We start from the raw sequence: 19,667 nt of genomic DNA on the forward strand, positions 1-19,667 counted from the left end.
ATCTCAACTGTAGATCTACAAAGTACAAATCAGGGTATCGATCTTGCAGATGTGCACCTTTTGTTTACCACATAAAACCGACTACATCATTTCTTCAGCTCTATAAATCCCTAATAGCTACACCACCTTTCCTTATGTCATCCACTTGTTTCACTCATGCTGATACATACTCTTGCATGGAGAGTTTGTTTGGACAAATTGACCCAAACAAAATCTGCTCCAGTCCTAAATCCTAACAGGAAAGCCCCTCTCTCTCTCCTGCTTCTCACGCCCCGCAGGCACTTTCCATTACCTGAGACAAAGTTCCCTGATCAATATTTAAAGAGCGGAGATACACTTCATTAGAAGCTGCGGGTTTTCCACATCTCAGAGTAACTGAATTATATTTAAGAGAGATAAGAGTCGGTTCTTCATTGTGAAACAAAAGCCTTTTAATTAACTTCTCATTTTACAGCAGTTAAATGTGAGTTAAACCCTTATTTCAAAAGAAATGTGATGAGACTTGATATTCTACAGTTTAACCATAAACTAATTGATATAGAACTGTGCACACATGGGAGACATAAGGCTTGTATGGGTCAGGTTTATTGACCACCTGATATATCGATCGGGCTCCATAGAGAACAATCAGTTACCTTGATTTATTCGGAGGAACTTTAATCATGGACACCACTGACTCTGCTCACACAGGATTCCAGTAGTTAGACCATTCAGCGAGTCACGGCTCTGAAAAGCCAATTTGCAAACACAAAATCCCTCCACCTCCATTACAAAGACGTAATCAGACCCTAGGAGTCTCTATGTTTGTCTCTGCTCTCTGACCTCAGCCGGAGAAGCAGGGAGCGATGGCCGATTGATGAGGTTCGTGTGCTGCCGAGTCACCGCTGCAGGTCTGAGCTCCGATCGGCCTCCATGGCCTCCTCTCCTCTCTCCTCCATGGCCTCCCCTCCTCTCTCCTCCATGGCCTCCTCTCCTCTCTCCTCCATGGCCCCCTCTCCTCTCTCCTCCATGGCCTCCTCTCCTCTGTAGACCCACGGCCTGTCAGGGCGGCCATGGAGGTGTCGTGGTTGTTATCATGGTTTCACATGACGGATGGTCACTTTAATCCTGTGGGTCTCGACCGAGAGGGACTGAGAGAAGACAGGGCCAAATGAAATCCACTGAATGATCGGCTGCTGCTCAGCGGGGGGGGGGGGGGGGGGGGGCTCGAGCTGCTCCACTCAGGATCTATGACTCAGGGGGATGAAGATGAGCTCATTCATACGGGAGCAGAACAATATTCACGTGAGCGACACTTAGTTCGAAAGGGAGGAAAGGTAAAGCAGCTGATACGTTATTCATTTAAAGGAGCAGGAGCCAATCAGCTGACATTGTGCAAGAGCTGGGAACCACTTTAGACACCAGTCAATCCCAGAGACCCACATACAGTTGAAGCTGTGACAGAGAACAGATGTTCAGGGAGAGAAGGAGGAAACTTTCTCCTTGTTCAAACTCACACATCTAAAATAATGTTGAAGCTTCTGTTTTAAAGGTTTAAAAAAGCTGCCTCGTGGCCCAGAGACGTGTCTGAAGGTCAAAGAGTCAAAACACTGGATAGATACAGACACACTTTCTTGCACAGAGATAAAAATCTTAATGCAAACCCACAAATATGTTTGTTTGAATGTTTGTGACACACTCGCACAAACCCACAAACCCACTATACACAATCTCATTCCATTTCATTCCCTTCATCCCTGAGCTTCCTGATGAAATCCTTTCTGATCTCATCCTCTCCAGTTATTGTTCCTTCAGAGTCTTTTCTCACAGAATCACTTAGAGGAGATACGTGAAACCTGCTGATCCCCGCCGAGTAATTCTGCAAATCAAAAAAACAGGCGGCAGGACGGATGGATGTGACCCGAGGCAGAGCCATGTTTGTGTGTTTGTGTGAACATGTGTGACCATCTGTGTCCCTGGCGTTTGTTTGAACTTCTCATTTAGAATCCGCAGTCCCTCGGGGCATCGGGACATTTCCACTTTGTCTGACAAATAATTATGAATCAACCTGCCTTTCTAACCGCCATCCGACCGGTTGGCTTTTCCACATGAGGAGAAAGAGCAGCTTGAAAAATGAGCCCAGGGAGAAGGACAGCAGCAAGATTCCATATGCACATGATTACCTCTGCAGAGAGAGGGGGGGGGGGGGGGGGGGGGGGGGGTGTTCTGCACCGTGTCAGCAGGATTCTGTCAAAACAACACAAAACCTGGTGGAAGATTCGGACTCGGGCCAAGAAGGAAGAGATTCCATTTTCAGGCAGGCACTTTCAGATTGGACACAGGATTGCTACAGAAAATGGTTGAGGAACTAAAGCTGGGGTTAGGCTCCCAATCTACGTCTGTCAAACTGGGGAAATACTCTCATGATGAGGTATACCAGTGTAGGGAATCAAACCTTCAACCCTCAGCTGTGGGAAACCAACACAACACAGTCAAAACTCCCACAACACACGGCTGCAGAGAACGTCAGAAACAACGTCAGCCTGTTGAGTTGAAGCTGAAGGGAAAGGGAGAGAGAGAAAGGAAGGAGGAGAGAGAGATATGTAAGTGAACTGGTGATGATGAATGACACCAGTGTTTCCATGAATTCAGATGAGGCTCCACTGGTTTGTCTGATAATAAACACATGAGTCTCTCGAGGGAAGAGTCTGCTTTGTGTTCCCTGCTCGTGTGGTCACACTAATGGACCAGGCAGACAGAACCTGACATCCCATCATTGAGGCCAAGCAGCCAATTGGCTTCTCCACATATTCACACCCCAGGCACAGCCAAGCTCTTTTGGACAGATGCCTCCACCGAGTGCTGCATGAACAACCGCCTGTGGCTCCACGTCTTGGGTGAAACTCAAAGAATCAACGCTTGTTTTTCTTTCTCTCCCTCAGATGATGTTGTTGAGAGACGGAGAAGAAAGACAGAAATAATCAAATGAAAAAAACACGAGGTCCCAAAATGTCCCAAGCGCTCTAATCCTCCCTGGAGACAGGTGGATTAGTGAGGCGTTCATTGAATAAAACACGCACTCAGGCGCGTGCACTCACGCACACACACACACACACACACACACACACACACACACACACACACACACAGCAAGATGATTTAATTCCCAATTTGGTGCAGGTATTTGCTGCTGAATTCCCTCGAGCCTGAAGGACGCGCAGGAAAAGCTTCATCCGAGCAGAGGATGGACACGCGAGCAGCCACACCCTCTCATCCCTGAATGGAACCAGCAACACACACTCACACAGACCTGAACACACACTCACACGGACCTGAACACACACTCCGAACCACAAACAGCCTCACAACAAGTCCAGTCTCATGTCTGGAATCCAGCAAACCAGAGAAATGTAGATGTTTAACAGAAATTTGAGCAAATCATTAAAGGTTTTTTTTTTTCTAAACGCGATTGGCTCGATTTGATCACACGAGCTATTACAGGAGCATGTAAAAATGAACATATGAATTCTCAGAAGTTGCATCAATCACTTGATGCGCGTTTCTTTTGTGCTCGATGATAAGACGAGTGGCGCGTAAAGACGCATCCTCGGCTCCATCCATCCAGCGATGCAGCCAAGTTTCCACAATATAACACAATCTGTACGTTTCTAGACTTGCTCCTATTGACCACGTTGCACACCTCCGCGCGTCACACTCTTTTTCTAACGTGGAAAGGACGCGATTTCCACAAAGTTCAATCTTATCACAAACACATGTGTTCCAGCGTCTGCACTGTGGCATGATAAACTTTCACCTCACATTTCTCCACACGACAGAAGCTCTGACCTCCAGCATCTGACCACCCCTGTGGGCTTTGAGAGACAGAAACCATTCACTCACCCGTGAAGACATCCGATTGCTCCTCCTGCCTCCTCCTGCCTCCTCCTGCGTCCTCCTGCAGCTGGTGATGTGCCTCTTTTTACACCCCCATCCTCCTCCTCGTCTTCCAGCGCTGGCTACAGTATGTCCATGCCCTCTCTTCTGCTCGAGGAATGATTCTGCTCCTGATGTTTCTGCTGAGCAGAGGTGCAGAGAAGGTCCGGATCAGTCCGCCTCCCGCTCAGTCTGCGTATCGCTCCGTCCCGGACGCACTGGCTCGGCACCGAGGCGGACGCGCCACCGGACACGTTCTGCGGTCCATGTTTGGTCCGGCGCGCACCCAGCACGTGTCCTGCTCGAACAAAGGAGACGAGGAGAGTAAATAGAATGAATTCTCCTTCAAGTTCCAGGTAAACAACAACAGATGGTCGTTATCTTATCAGGCGGGATGCGGAGGGATGCGACTCCATGGAGGGAAGTTTAAAAAACCGAGGAGCAGCGCGCGGAGGAGACGCGAGAGAAGCGGCTGACTGGAGCCGAGAGAGAGAGAGAGGAGGAGGAGAGAGAGAGAGAGAGAGAGAGAGAGAGAGAGAGAGAGAGAGAGAGAGAGAGAGAGAGAGAGAGAGAGAGAGAGAGAGAGAGCTGCAGACTCCTTCTCGCTCCACCGACCACGAGTTGACTCCTGGTCCCAAACACTCTGACGCTTCCAGCAGCTCAGAGATTCATGCACATTTTGAATTATGAAGACCTTCATGATGTGGTGAGCAAACTGGTTTTATTCATACCAGTGGATTGGAGAATTACAGGCCCAGTCCTTCCACCACGTTGGCATAGTTTCATATCTAATATCTGATCTGTGCAGGCTCTTTAACCCCCGGAGAGAAAGAGGCTGTAACACTCGGTCCTCACAGAGATGTCAGAACAACGAGCACACACACACACTTCACTATTAACTGGAATAGTGTGAATTGAAACAGGAATTAGGGACTCAGCCCTTTAGCTTCAGAATTAATTACCCTTCAGATATGAATCCCTCCGTTGATACTGTGCAACACAGACACACACACACACACACACACACACACACACACACACACACACACACACACACACACACACACACACACACACACAGGATTGGTTTTCTTTCCACTCGGTCCGTGCACACAAACACATTTTCCTCTTTTCCCACCGCACTGGATTAAAGGCTGCGTCTGAAACCCTCTGTCACTCTGCTCTGGTTCAACTGTTTATCCTGTAACCTTACATTGAGTTACACACACACAGACACACAAACACACACACACACAAAGTGGGTGGTGCATTGCTGCGTTATATATGGTTTTGCACTCGATCTCCATCCGCGTGTCAGTGTGTGTAATTCACGACTTCAGGTAAACGCTGCGTCACAACTCAACGCAAATCAAAAAAAAAACGCTGGCGTCATTTCCCTTCAGGAATGATTTCCAGTCCCAACATGTAGATCATCCGTGATGTGGAGACGCAGGGTCCTGCTTCACCGGGCCTGGTTATATATAGGCCTCCCTGCGCTGTATTAAAATGCAGGAGTTAAACCAATTTTATTAAATGTCACGCAGACGTGGTAGAGCGATGAATAATGCAGAGAGCACCTTGCACTTGTATTTGTCCCATAACGAGGCTGGAAACTCTCACTGGGAACATGAGTGGAGCGGCGGAAGGAGCCGAGTCCAACACACGATGTTTAAAACTCTAAGGAAGGAGCCTGTGTGGAGGAGGAGGCAGGGCTTTATGACCTATACTGCAGCCAGCCACTAGAGGGCGATCCAGATGTTTGAGCTGTCACGTCGTCCATCTTTCTAAACGCCTGCTAACCCGATATGAAGCTGATATTTGGCAGCTCTGCTAACATTTCTCTCAGGCTGCAGAACAACCGTTTTGTTAACTGGCAAACGTCCTGGAGTTCTTTACCACTTGGCTCCGACCACCGGATCCATCACATGCAGCCTATAGCTGGCGGCTGGCCAGTGCTCCAGGCCGGACTGGGGAGTTCCTCTTTTGGAAAATCCACTTGGCACGAGACTGATATTTTTGTCAATCTGAAGCCAAACGGCTGCTTGTTAGTGATGATGACATGTATCTTATATATTCATGTTTAACAGTGTGTTCCTGATGATATCCACGTTGACCTCTGTCTGACCTTGTTGATCAGATTTCCTTCTGGATCCCTGATGTCCCCTCGTCTCTCTCTCCTCCCTGGATCTCAGTGGTGTGGTAGAGAACCCACTTTGTTTTGTTTTTCATGACTAAAAACCATTTATGTGCCAAAACCATTATGCTACTTCCCCTCCTAGAGTTACATCCAGCTTTGTTTAAAAATACCACTGAGATGGCATTAATAGAACCCCCCCCCATTAGAGCACCATGGACCTCCTCCTGGGACTAAAGCTCTAACAGGCTTCTGTAATCCCGTAATGGTTGGAAAACCTCTGGGATACGTTACTGGACATTAAAATATAAAGAGATTTTTCAAAAGTCACTCCTGAGCAATGAAATACAGGAAAGTAATGTGGAGGGAAATATTCACCTCAGATAACAAGGGTTTTATAGATTTGACTGTTTTGCATTAATCAGGCTGGAACCATGTCATCGTATAAAAATGCAATATGAGGATTAGAGATTTATGTGATGGCATCAATATTTGCAGACGCTCTGTATCACGCACGACAGTGGATGTTGAATTATTAATACAGAGCACATTTACGATGTTGATTCATGCAGTCATTTCCTACTTCCTGTGTGAATCTGTGAGTGACGCTGTGGGACGAAGGGGACGAGGTGTGAAGGGAAACGTGTCCTGGACTCTTCACAGCTTCCGTACGACTTCGCTTGAGCTGTAACACACACACACACACACACACACACACGTGTTGTGACGTTACCGGCTGCTGTCCAGAGGTTTTAAACGCTGCCTCACTCATCCCACATCTCTGCTTCCTGATTGGATCGACTCCACTTCCAGGAGCAGTTCCACCTCGTTGACAAAAACAAATCCCTGCTCTTCAGGAGTATTCTCTGTAACCAAGCAGCCAACTGGTGCTTCCTGTTTACCACGGCATGCCCCGTGTAGGTGAAGAGCCTGAGGTGAGTCAATATGAGCAGAGGCGTCACTGATACGCTGCTCTGGAAACAGATCCTCCAGTTTAAAACGTGTTATAAGGATTCAGGAGCCAACAAACTACTCACGCACACGTTTAGTGTTGTTATATATTATTATATCATCAGTAGACAGTGTGTGTAGGAGCTGGAGAGTCTGAGTTGTGCGGGTGTGATCGGGTGTGATGGATGTTGAGGTCAGGGTGAGAACATCCTGTGGTTTTCACACATTTCTAACACGTGCAGCAGAATGTGTCTCAGCTCCAGGCTTTCAGCAGGGTCATGAATATCATATCAGGTTCCTCCAGCAGACTGGACTCCATCTGAAGGTGTCCATCATTCAGATGTGTACCATGGGTCTGAACTCTTTAACCCCACCCCCCCCCCCTCCATGACAGGGTTCAACCCGCCGCCTGCCACAGGACGGACCCACGCAGACAGCAGGACTTTCCCTTCACTCATCGCTCCGTCAAGTCCATTAAGCCCCAGTCGGATGCAGCTCCGCCGAGGGAAATGCTTTTTGATTTCCTCCTCACTCCATGTTTCACGAGGAGAGCAGGCAGGAGGCCAACCCGGCCTCTTCCTGGAAACCTTATTAGGAGCTTATCTACAGGCCGAGGAGAGCAGCGCACCCGGGGGAGAAGGAGAGAGACGCCAGAGGAGACACACAGAGAGAGAGAGGTGCGTTTGAATCCTGCTGTGAGTCATATTTGAGACTGTGGAGTTCAAATACAAAGCCTGCTTGTTCATATATAAGTCCACCTACAGGGATGACACCAGGCGGTCTCCTTCAAAGCCTGGTGTGACAAAGGCATTATCACATTTGTCCACTTTTTATTTTGGCTTTGTGCAGCTCGGTGCAGACCTTCACTCTGGAAAGAAATAGTTTGTTCGCTCTGAATCGCTTGAATTAATGTATTTCTCTACATATATTCACTGGTTTTCAGAATCTGCACTGAAAACATATTAAATAAACTGAGAAAACAAATATTGAATCCACTCCCAAATGATATGGACTCTACCTCAGGTGAAGCCCCGCTCCTCAAAATGTCACGGATGTCTGCTCAGTAGTTTTTTGCATAATCCTGCTGATTAACCAGCAAATCCAAAGACAAACACAAAAGCCAAACCAGAAGTCCCACTCTACGACACCAGCAGCTTCTCTGTGTGCACAGAGGAACGAGTGAGCATGTGAAGGGTTCACAGCAGCAGCAGCAGCAGAGGAAGACAACACAAGAAGAACAAAAACAAAGGTCAGCAGTGAAGTGATCTGGGGAAACATGATCAGACAAAAGAAACAGAAAAGGGATTCAGAGGTTACATAAGAACAAAGAGCAACAGGAGCATCGTCTTCTTCCCTCGACGTGAGTGAATAACCACCTGCAGGCATCCACCACCTGAGGGACCTGAACAGAAACATACCACTGGTCACCTGAGGGCAGTGACCAGAGTCCAGGTGGGAGGACGAGCTGGAAAACACTGAGATCAGTAGTTTGCTGTATCCTGTCATCATCATGTCGATCTAAGCTACAAGCCACCGCCACATCGGCTCATTCTGTCAAACCCTGCAGCCTCAGGGTCGCCCTCACCTCCAATATCTGTTTCTGTCTCTATTTCTCATCTTGACACGCGACCACATTGAACATCTGTGTTGTTAACTGGAAGCTAATGGCCGACAGCTGATACTGCAGTGGCCATGTGTCGGCTGACGGAGGAGAAGATCGAGTTCAACCATCAACCTCATCATCGTTTTCCCATCTTTAATATCAGAGGAGAACAGGAATGGAATACAGAGTCAGAGGGATTTCCAGACCTTTCTATTCCCTAATGGCAGCGACCATATAATTTGATGTCTCTTTTTATATGTTTCAATGTTTCCTGAAGCCTCCGAGCTGCAGGAGGCAGCAGATGAGATAATTCACATCCTGTTTTCTTTAATATTAATCAGTGACTTTTAGAAAAACATCAATTTAGTTGTTAATTGAAGGCACAGAGACATTAAGATGCATAAGACGGTATCTTAGACTGGAAATAATTTATTGCCGAGAACAAGGTCTTCTAAAGGTCAAACCTCGGGCTGGCATTAAATTGCAGCATCAAGGCTGAGTGTGCGATTGCACTGGTTTTCATCATATTTGCTCTTGTCATTGTGTGTGAGTGCAGCTATTTCTAGCTTTTTCATGGCCCTATGCAAAATGTGGTCCCCCCCCCCCCCCCCGCCGCCTCTTCCTCTCTCAGATTCAAGCTCATGAATACAAAACAAATCTGCATCTTAGTCCATTTACAAATGAGACCTTGAATAACACACAGCACCTCAGATTAAAGGAGCTTCTACAATCTATAATCCTGAACTCAAAGGACACTAAACTAAAACATGTTTCCTGTAAATGATGTTGTAACAAGTCTGGAACTTCACTCCATCACGACAGGAGCTAAATGTCTTGTCCCGCCTCTGAATACAAGTTTATTTCGATGATCGTGAAATGAAAAGTGAGTTTTGTTGAAGTGAAGAAGAACAAGGATTTGATTTTAAAAATAAAGCCGTCCTGTTGGATGAGACAATGATTTCAGATGGAAATTCCTTCACACACAATGTGGCCGGACTTTGAAACGCAGCACCTACAGAAGTCCAAACAAACCATGAAAGCAAAATGACTTTGTCTCGGACGCTGAAGCGTGTGAAGTCTTTACAGGGAACATTAGTTTTTACAGCAGTAAACAGGCCTTGAACGCCCCACGGCCCCCGGGGCAGGTGCTCTGGAGATGAGCGGCTCAGGTCAGTGGAGGCGGCGAGCTGCTCCGACACGCATCACCTGCCCGACTGATGGAACCGACCTCCTGATGCTGAGGTCTGACCTCCTCCGGCCTCCAGCTCCTGTCGGTCGCCTGTGACCCGGAGCAGCCGGTTCCCTTCAGGCCCCGTGCACGTTCACCACCGGAGGTAAAAGAGACTCAGAGAGAGAGCGCCGCAGGAACAGGATGAAACATTAAAAGGAATGAAAAGATGTCCCATGATGTGAGTCTGATGTTGAGAGGCCGTTTTCACCTCGATGCTCCATCATCTGTCGTTTGTGTGTCTCTCTCTGTGTGTGTAGCGTGTGCGAGGACGTGTGTGATGGGCTACTTCAAGAGTTCATAAGTGGAATGTTTCATTTAAAAACATTAAATCTTCAGGAGCAGCGTCTCTCAGCTTCTGCACAGACGCATGTAGTGAAGTGAAGTGTTGTTGTGTAGCTCGCTCTGTCGCTGAACAACATGACAACTAACAGGAAACACAGGAGCCGACTCACAGCAACAACACATATGACAGAAAGAAGGTCGACATCTGCTCATCCCAGTGTCCTGCTCCCATCACGACACGTTCGATCCTCGTGGTCGTACCACGACGCCTCAACCTCTGACCAATCCAGCTTTTCAACACAATATTGATGTTCTCCTTGACGTGTCTACTCCCAGTTGAGATCGTTAACCCTTACCAGTAACCTCAGCACTTAAACCCAACACTTAACCTTTAAATAGCCTGTTGACGAGGTGATGAGTGACCGACACGCCCCCCCCACTGAGTGCTCTGCCCTCGTGAGGATCCTCATTCTGCACAGATGACGTCAGCCTCAAGGTCTGAGGAGCTCAGATGAGTCCCGGCAAAGATGGAATCACGAGGAGCGATAATGTTCCTCTTCCTGACTAATCATCCGTGTTGACAACACGTAAACAGATATGTTCTATTTTCACGCCCACACATGTGGCGTCCACCTGTTCACAGCAACATACGTGCTTCAACGAACACGGAAGAAAGAGAGGGAGAGCAGAGGGATGGAATACGAGGAGGAGGAAACCATCGTGCACGAGCCTTCTCTATTCCACGGCTCTCTGGGGGGGGGGGGGGGGAAATTAGATTTGCCAACAATCCATTCACCCGTGGAGCAGCGGTCCGTCCGCCTGTCACTTCCCCGTCCACTGCTTCAGCTAGTGAGGCTCATGGGGACGAGGAATTCATATTCATGAGACACGAAGGGACAGAAGATCAAAAGTACAAGGTTTATAGTGAATATTACCAAAACTGGATTTAAAGAATTACAGTTATTTAATGGGAAATCACCGATGATCTGTCTTTCATATCAGGATGTTTTCAAGTCGAAGCGTTTCACTTCTTTCAAGCAAATATTCGACAACTTCAGATTTGAGCAAATTGTAATTTTTCTGTTCTGTTGGCAGATCATTTTGGATATTTTCAATATTGTTTCCCCCAATTTAATTGCTTTGTGCTTTAATCAGTGAAGAACAGAAGTTGCTTGCAGGAGAAAATGCTTCTGGACATCTGCTCGTTTTTTAAGAAATGTCCGGGTGTTTTTCTCTAAAAAGGCAAAATCACAAAAACAAATGGAGAGATTTTGCATAATTTGTGGTGACTAATGCAAATTTCATTATCCCACAATAAAAAGTTAATTAAGAACTCTGTGTATGTGGAGTTCTCACTTTCGTGTGGTCCACTTCCCATCTGCTAACACGGAGGAGACTGGATTTAAGATTGTCTGATTGAGCCGTCCAGCTTGAAGAGGCCCCTCAGGAACCTGATGAAAAGTCTCCTCTGCCTTTCAGACAGAACGATGCTGTAGCCTGACGAATATAAAGTAAATGGTGAAATGATATCAGACGCTGTTATTCATAGAGGAGGAACTGGCAACTCTTATTTATCTACAGGCCTCTGATTTGCCGACTCATCCCTCGAGCTGCTCTCTGTCACCGACTGTCCCAGCAGAAGAAGAGTTTTTAATGAGCAGCCGATTCTTCACATTCTGACTTTCGCTCGGAACAAAAGGTCAAGTGTTGCTTTAGTGAGACTCTGAAGAGTGAACTTTGAACTCTCCAGACAAAGTCTCTCATTACAGCCTCTGTTTGAAAGTGGATTGTCAGTGTCTGTGGGCTGCATCGCCCCAGACGGGTCAGGACCTGCCCCATTAACCATCTCCTGGTGTCCTGATCCGTCTCTGTCCCACGCTGAGACAACTTGGACGGAGACGAGCGGCTGTCGAGAGACGGACTCTTCACTTCGCCACGGAGGACGAGTCCTGAGTTGTTTTTACTCCTCGGGTCAAAACGGATCTAATTTATTCGGGAGAAACAGATGGTTTGTTTTTATTGCTGCAGAAATTAAGCTGAACCGACCCAGTGGCTGTTTCCTCCTGCGTCAGCACCGGGTTGTGTTGATGGTGATTTACTGACCTGAAGTGGGGCTGTAACACCAGGGTGAATACCACTCATATTAAATTCAACTTCATGAGGTAAAGTGAATTCTAAAGGGACGTGAGCAGAACTACTCACAGAGGTCATGAGAACACATCCCCTGATACTGTTAAACCACCGGCCTGCAGGTTTGATTCCAGGCAGGTTGGGTCCATGGAGTCGAGCAGTTGACCCAAAGTTCTGAACCGTTAACCCGCAGTTACCCTCCTGGTGGTTATCTGAGGTACCACAGCTTCTCTGTCAGCTTGAACCAGTGCCTCCTGTCTCCTCTGACGCTTCATTAACCCAACGTACGGCAGCAGCTGTAGTTTTGAATTCAAGTTGTGTTTCAAGTCAGACTTTTCAAGGACAGCACGAGGAAATATTAAATAAAAATGATGTTTCAGTTCAGATGATCATAACAGCACCATTACCTGCTCCGAATGGTTCTCCTGTTTGCCCTGGGAGGCAGCTCCAGGGTCCCGGGTGGAACTAAATGGTTTTGATTACCTCTGATCAATCCTCCGCTCGCTCTCTCCTTCCAGCTTTCTAATCACACACTGATTTGCACCTGGTGGATACGATTACCCACCTGGCTGGAACACGTCTGTGTTTAGAACCTCTGATCTCTGGAAAACACCGGACTCCAATCGACTGGAACCAACATTTTGGGCTTTAGACACAAGAAAACACAACTTCTATAGATGCTGTTTGACACAGTCTAGTTTAAAGTGTGTGGAATATTCTGTTTTTACTCTCTGGTGCGTTAATAAAATCGAATTTGGTGCATCGGTGAAAGGTTTGAGAAGAGCCGGGCGGGTCTATCACCAGCCTCTCACACCTCGACTCCGGAGACTCCAAGTTCGCCAACGACAAGCAGCCACCCACAGAGGTGAAATACCGGGAACCTCTAACAGTCCATTAGAGCTGAAGAGGCCACTAGGGCCAAGATACGTGTCCAAGAAACACCAGCAGGTCCAGATGTCTATAAACACAACTCCTGTAAAAACAAAACGCTGTCGCCCAGTGCAGAAAAATCAGCTCGCAAAAAAGTTGCCCATCCATTCAAACCTTAAAAATAATACTGCTGGTTAAGAATTCCTGTAAAAAATCCTCGGCCATTGCTTTGTCATTCCGTTCAGCCAAAGTTGAATCACTTACAGGAAAGAGAAAGACACACAGAGACGGAGCTGTTGTCTCAGCTGGAGGACGATTCTCCACGAGTCCATTACAGAGCAGTGACTTATGATTTGGACTATGATCCACGTGTCACTGGCCCAAATGGTTTTCATCACATCTGCCTCATGAAATAACTCACTTATATTATTATACACAATTGACTGAGGAGAATGAAATCACCACAGGCCTCAGAGAAGTTCAAACATGTGGTCGGGCAGGAAACATTCTGGTATGTTGTTTCATCCGGATCAGATCTGCTGCCCTCGGCTTCTCCGGTGGAAAAGATACGAGTTCCAACTGGGTTTTGTTTCCAGATAAAGAAGAAGAGGAATTAGTCCTCACAACTGAAACTTCACTGACATTCCTTTCTTTTATTCTCTCTCTCTTTAATAATCATAATGATAAGTAACGTGTCCAAACCAGATAGTTTGAAGCTAAACTTGATCAATCGCAACTACACACTGAAACAGAACTAAACTAAAGGTTGACGAGAGAAAAGCCGACCACGCCTTCTCCGTGTTAGCAGTCGGGACATAGACAAAAGAGACAAGTAAGTATGTTTAATAAGTAGCATGAGTATCCGGGACATTCTGGCTAATAAATAAACAGTTTCTATCTGTTGTTCTTCCTCTTTTCAGAGGAGGAGCCAAACGAAGGTGAATATGTGACTTCAGTTCATCAGGCTGCCAGCAACACTAAATAAATGATGGTGCTGGATGTTTAATGGGCTTTTTCATCATATTAGCCATAAACATTTCATGAGGCAATAATCTGTAAATGTTTGTCCTTTCTCTAACAAGCAGACACTTCACCGTCACATGACAGGAAACGTGATAACAATCGTCTGTTTTATATTCTGGTGATGTTTGAATGAGCCACAGAAAAACCTAGTGAATCTCATTACACACACACAGACACACACACACACACAGATGTCACACACACTTGCGTAGTCACACAGGGGAAGTGGCGGTGAAAGTGCCGATACTCATTCATGCTCACACACTCCAACATGAAGAGTGTGTCGGGACTGATAAATAGTGTAATGGCCTTTTATACCAGTGCTGTGAGCTGGGTAACAGGTTTCATTGTCTCACTGGGAGCTATGGTAATAGGAGCGAGGACGGGCTCGATGGCGGCAGATGTACTGGGAGCAGATCCAGGTTCTGTGGCGACCACCACCCTGGTTGGATTTCCTGAAGTTCATCTCTGACCTGGAGTCAGCGCTGCACCGTCCATCGCCTGCAGGACGCCCTCTAAGAACTGAGCCTGCTCATTAGCCCCCCCCCCCCCCCATCCAGCTGCCAACATCTGTTACACTTCACGTCCTTCAAGATGCCCCCTCAGCTGACCATCCCCACCCCCCCGACCCCTGTCTAACTAATGCTTTATATTGGAGTAACCATAAGATGATCTGAAGGCTGACAAACCTGGCCCATGAGACCTGGAACAGTGTGAGGGGATATTATTGGATGTATTTAGTCTCTTGGACTGATCCCACTCTGCCCAGTTGATTTATTTCCAGTATTAAACATCTGAATGTTTCACGGTCTGCTCTGTTCATCACGGTCTCTCTGTGGCGTGTTGTGTTTCCACTGCCCGTCACAGCTTGTCTTTCTTCCTGAGGCATCTGGCCGGCTGCAGACACAGTTTATGACTTTGAGCTCTATAAATAAACATAATTTGAACCGACATGCACACATACGCACGCATGTACACATTTCAGGACCATCTGCTTTGTATTTAGACGTGTGGACAGACGTATTGTATATCCGTCTTTTCCAGCTGCCGACGGTTTTTCCCGACACTGGATCAGAGCGGTACGGAACACTGACGACTCAGGATGTCTATTTATAACAGAATATTGGTAAAAGTTTCCTGGACCTGCTGATGAAAATCCTTCTTTTATGTTTGGTGAAGAGAAAAGAAAAACGATTGACCGGAAACTCATGAATCTGTCAACCTGCATCTAACATACCTACCTGCATTGAAGCAGCACTGCATAACTTATACTGAACAGCGCCCCCTGCAGTCACGTGGTCATTCTGTTGGGCTGTGTGTCCCCACGATGAAGTGGTTTTCATGAAGTGACAAAACAAAGCCTGACTGTTCTGGACACGTTCCTGTTGTCTGAGTTCCAATAAATGTTTGAGCTTTGTTTTCTCTGCTCCATCTTTAGAAAATTATAAAATTATGAATGTACCTTTCATGCAGTAGATATCCTTTCAATGTACCCTGCAGCTGAACAGTAGCTGATTGAAGTTGTTATGTGCAACTGGTGATCAGTTGTCTTTGCTATAATAACATTGCATTGAAGTCGTAATTCATACTAAGGAAAGAGACAAGTACCAAATGTGAATAAACAAGCTGAACATGTGTGAAAATGAGACTCAGGCAAAATAAATAAACTTCAGATTCAACTCATGATTCATTTTTTCTTGTGAAGTTAATCTGGCAAGACGAGAAGTTTAACCAGCGAGTCCAGTTCCCTCCATCACGCCTCATAAAAACCACTCACGCTCTCAGATGTTATTCCTGCTGCATCGTGGAATGGATTTACTGGAATTTCAAGTCGACAGCGATATCGGGAGTAAAAAATAACTTCTGGCAACACTCTGCATTCCAAAACATTTACATCTGCTGAACCTCAGAAATATTGTTCTATCGTTCTCCGTCTGCAGACGTCTGGAACGTTTTGATGAACCCCCCCCCCCCCCCGAGAGAGAGAAGAGCAGTTCAACCGCCGACTAACCAAACATGTCGAACCACTCGGGTCTGTAGAGGGAATATTTGCAGAAGAGTTGAACAGGTACGAGGACTTTCTGCTGAGTAACGAGATGAAACAACCCGGAATTAATTCATCAAAAAGAGACAGAAATTCACAGAATCAAATTCATACAGAAACTCTGTCCTTATTTCTACATTTTACAACCAGAGGAAAACACAGACGCACAAACTTATGAACATAAATAGACACGTCGTGAACCCAATGATATTCAGATTTAATTTCAAACTCATGCAGACAAAGACAGAAAGAGCGACTGAGCAGAAGAGACAGAAAAACGCTGAGTAACAAGACGGAGAGAGACAAGCTGCTGACTCATCACTTTCACATCATCCCTCAACTTGAACTCCCGCCAACAGAGAGAGATTCTTCAGAGATCCACTGGTCAACAGCCAATCTCTGCTTTAAAGTCTCCACATCAGTCACTAAGAAAGCTGCCGTCCCCTTCTCTAATAGGCTCATCCATCAATAACAAATGGCTCCACGTCTGCTCCGCCACGTGCCGACACTTTTCCTAAACTCTCTGGCCACGAGCCCAGAACTTCTTCAGGTGGAAACACTCGACACTGACGTGGCTCAAACTCCTACAAATCCCAGTGATAAGTCAGGATTTACCACTTTCACTCCCAAGGGGGAACCTGTCCAGTTTCATGTGGAATACTTTCCTCAAAGCTACCGAGGGTGTGTCCACGATCACATGGAGCCTCCGGTGTTTACTGTGTCTTCCCCTCAGCGTGTCCAACGTGTCCTCGAGCCACACGGTGAATCCTCCGCCAGGCGGCTACATCATCAGATGTGACACTGAATTTCAATTTGCAGTTCACACAGCAGTCCCACAATCCCCTGCCCCGCTGCTAATGACCGTCCCCTCCATGTCTGACAAGAACAGATTACCTCAGGAAACAGAGACTGTCAGCGTGAGCAGCCTCTGTTCCAACTCCTCAGGGATTACACTCACAATCATTAATATGTGGCAGAAACACAATTCAGGTGTTTATTAATGCCTTTGCAGTTTCGTTATAGGAACATTTCTATGGAGACGCGGTTAGACACCTATTGGCTCTACTGTAAAAAGAGGGAGAAGAGAGGAGAATACAGTATTTCACCTCAATCTATAATCTCTATACACTGCAGGATTGCTTCAGGACCCTCCAGCACTTTGCAGTTTAATCTCACCCATCTTCACAGGGCGCTGGAGACTCTGGGATCCTGTCAGCCAGCAAAAGATTTAATCCATGAACCCTTCACATCACGAGATAATCTTGTCCAGCCGCCGCGGCCACCGCTTCCTCCTGGTGCAGCCGGATGTTAATCGAACAAAGGATCTTCATCGGTGTCCACGCTCCGGCAGAAACCACATCTTAATCCACACTGTCCTCACTGGTACTGCTGGTTTTCATTTTGATTCCACTACCTTCTTGCCTCTGGTCCAGTTATCTGCTTGGTTTTGTCTCAGTTATGATAAATGGAAAAATAAAAATGGAAAATAAAACGGCATCATCTGTTTAATCAGTTAATATTTAGATTTTTCTTACAGAATGTAAGTTGTGCATGATTCTTCTTTAAGTTTCTGTCGGGGGAAATTTGGTATTGGTCGGATCAAGTGTCAACAGGGGGAAGGCGGTACTACCTGTCAATCACACTGCAGTGTTCACGTCCCCAATGGTGCTTTATGGTCTATTTAACTCTAAATGGATCATAATTAACTTTTTAAGATGTATTATATTATAATAAAAAAAGCTTCCTTCGGGATCTTTGTTTCATCACATCTTACCTTGTCTTCTGTTTGCGATCAGTGGAGTCGCCCTCTGCTGGTCATTTGAGAGACTTCGGAATTCAGGAGTGATATGATGGGAACTTCAATTATCCAACCGTGAAGACGAGTGGCGGGAACTCTCAAGGATTCTCCTGCGTGACCTCCACCTGCGGAAATGAAATCACAGGGCTATACATAGACTTCTGTCAAGGACACAGTTTAGGAGGCAAATGTCATTGGTGTTCACCGGGTGCGGAGATTGGATAAAATAAAAATAAATAAATACAATATGTGTTTCTATCTAATCTAACGCTAGAGAGAGAGAGAGAAAGGGATTTCCAGGAATATGCCGTTTCATCTCATTTCATGTTGCTGTGGATTGTGTTCAAGTGTGTGTGTATGTGTGTGTGTGTGTGTGTGTGTGTGTCTGCTGTCTTGTCTCCATGTTGAGTGGATTAAACAGTAACCAAGTGTATAAAACTAGAGTAATATTTCTGCCTCTCTCCCTCATTGTATACAAGATGAAGTAATAATCACTCATCCACAGGAAGAGTGGTAGAGTGGATGCAAGGGTGTGTGTCTGTGTGTGTCTGTCTGTGTGTGTTTGTGTGATGCAGGAGGATTCAGAGCGAAGCCGCAGCCAGGGTCATTCTGCCAGACACAATCCTTGACCTGAAGAAACTGCCCTAGTTTCCCTGTGAGTAATCTCTCTGGACTGTCGTCTCCATTCAGATGAATACTGAAATAAAACCACTGCTGTGTGTGTGTGTGTGTGTGTGTGTGTGTGTGTGTGTGTGTGTGTGTGTGTGTGTGTGTGTGTGTGTGACCGAATGCCCAGGTAAACAACACCTTAGCAGCGGAGGCTCAGACCTGAGTGAAAAGCTTCTGAAGGTCGATGCAAACCCTGCACACTCATTATATATATACTCCATATAAACTGTATATTCAGGGTGCTATAGTGTTATGATTTAGTGCAACTTATATAATGAAATATAAGACACACTCTCACACACGTTTATACTTCTTTCTACACTCATTGGCATGATACATTCCCTAACCCCTCGCCCTAATTCTAACCCTTAAACCAAGTCTTAACCCCAAACAGTCACACTCCGTAAGTTGTAGGCTAAGTTAAATGAAGCGTCCACTTCTTCGATGCTGTCCAGGATGCACTCTGGCTTTGAGCTACAGCCTTTAACAATAGAAAAAGAAGAAGAAGAAGAAGAAGAAGAAGAAGAAGAAGAAGAAGAAGAAGAAGAAGAAGAAGAAGAAGAAGAAGAAGAAGAAGAAATAGAAGAAGCAGCTGCAGTCTCACCTCCGTCGATATGTTTGAACCATGAGGACGTTCACTTTCACTTTCATATTCCTGGCAGAATCTTTTATGAGCTTTCGATTAATTATTAACTGTGTGATTACTTATTTTCTATCTGCTCTATCTTAAATGGAAACTTATACAGAGAAGTTTCCTGATTCTTTTCCATGTCTCAAACTGGGCCTACAGAACCAGTCTGAACTGGCTCAGAGGCACTTCAAACTGGTTCCTGTTTGTGACGACCTGCTCTGTCATGGTCTAAGGTCTGTTCACACACCAGTAGTTTTCATGTGGGGCGTGTAGTTGGAGGCTGGACTGTGTAAAAACATAGATTCAGTCAGTTGGAAAATCAAGATTTACATGAGTCGTGCTTCACCACGTATAGTTCCTCATCAACACAAAGCAGCTCATAATAATCT

The 19,667-nt window shown here is 46.1% G+C and overlaps 1 long non-coding RNA gene across 1 annotated transcript in view; it reads right to left on the minus strand.

Moving 5' to 3' along the window:
• LOC128430064 (uncharacterized) overlaps positions 1–19,514 on the minus strand; it is a 69,511-nt gene extending 49,997 nt beyond the window's left edge. Inside the window, exons 1-2 of the long non-coding RNA XR_008333944.1 lie at positions 19,252–19,514; positions 17,955–18,103 (exon numbers count right to left, since the gene is read on the minus strand). This is a non-coding gene — a long non-coding RNA (uncharacterized LOC128430064). The remainder of the gene's footprint in view (positions 1–17,954; positions 18,104–19,251) is intronic.
• Between the last annotated feature and the right edge of the window lie 153 nt (positions 19,515–19,667).

The sequence above is a fragment of the Pleuronectes platessa genome, chromosome 23 (genome assembly GCF_947347685.1).
Source record: "Pleuronectes platessa chromosome 23, fPlePla1.1, whole genome shotgun sequence".
In the NCBI taxonomy this organism is placed as follows: Eukaryota; Metazoa; Chordata; class Actinopteri; order Pleuronectiformes; family Pleuronectidae; genus Pleuronectes; species Pleuronectes platessa.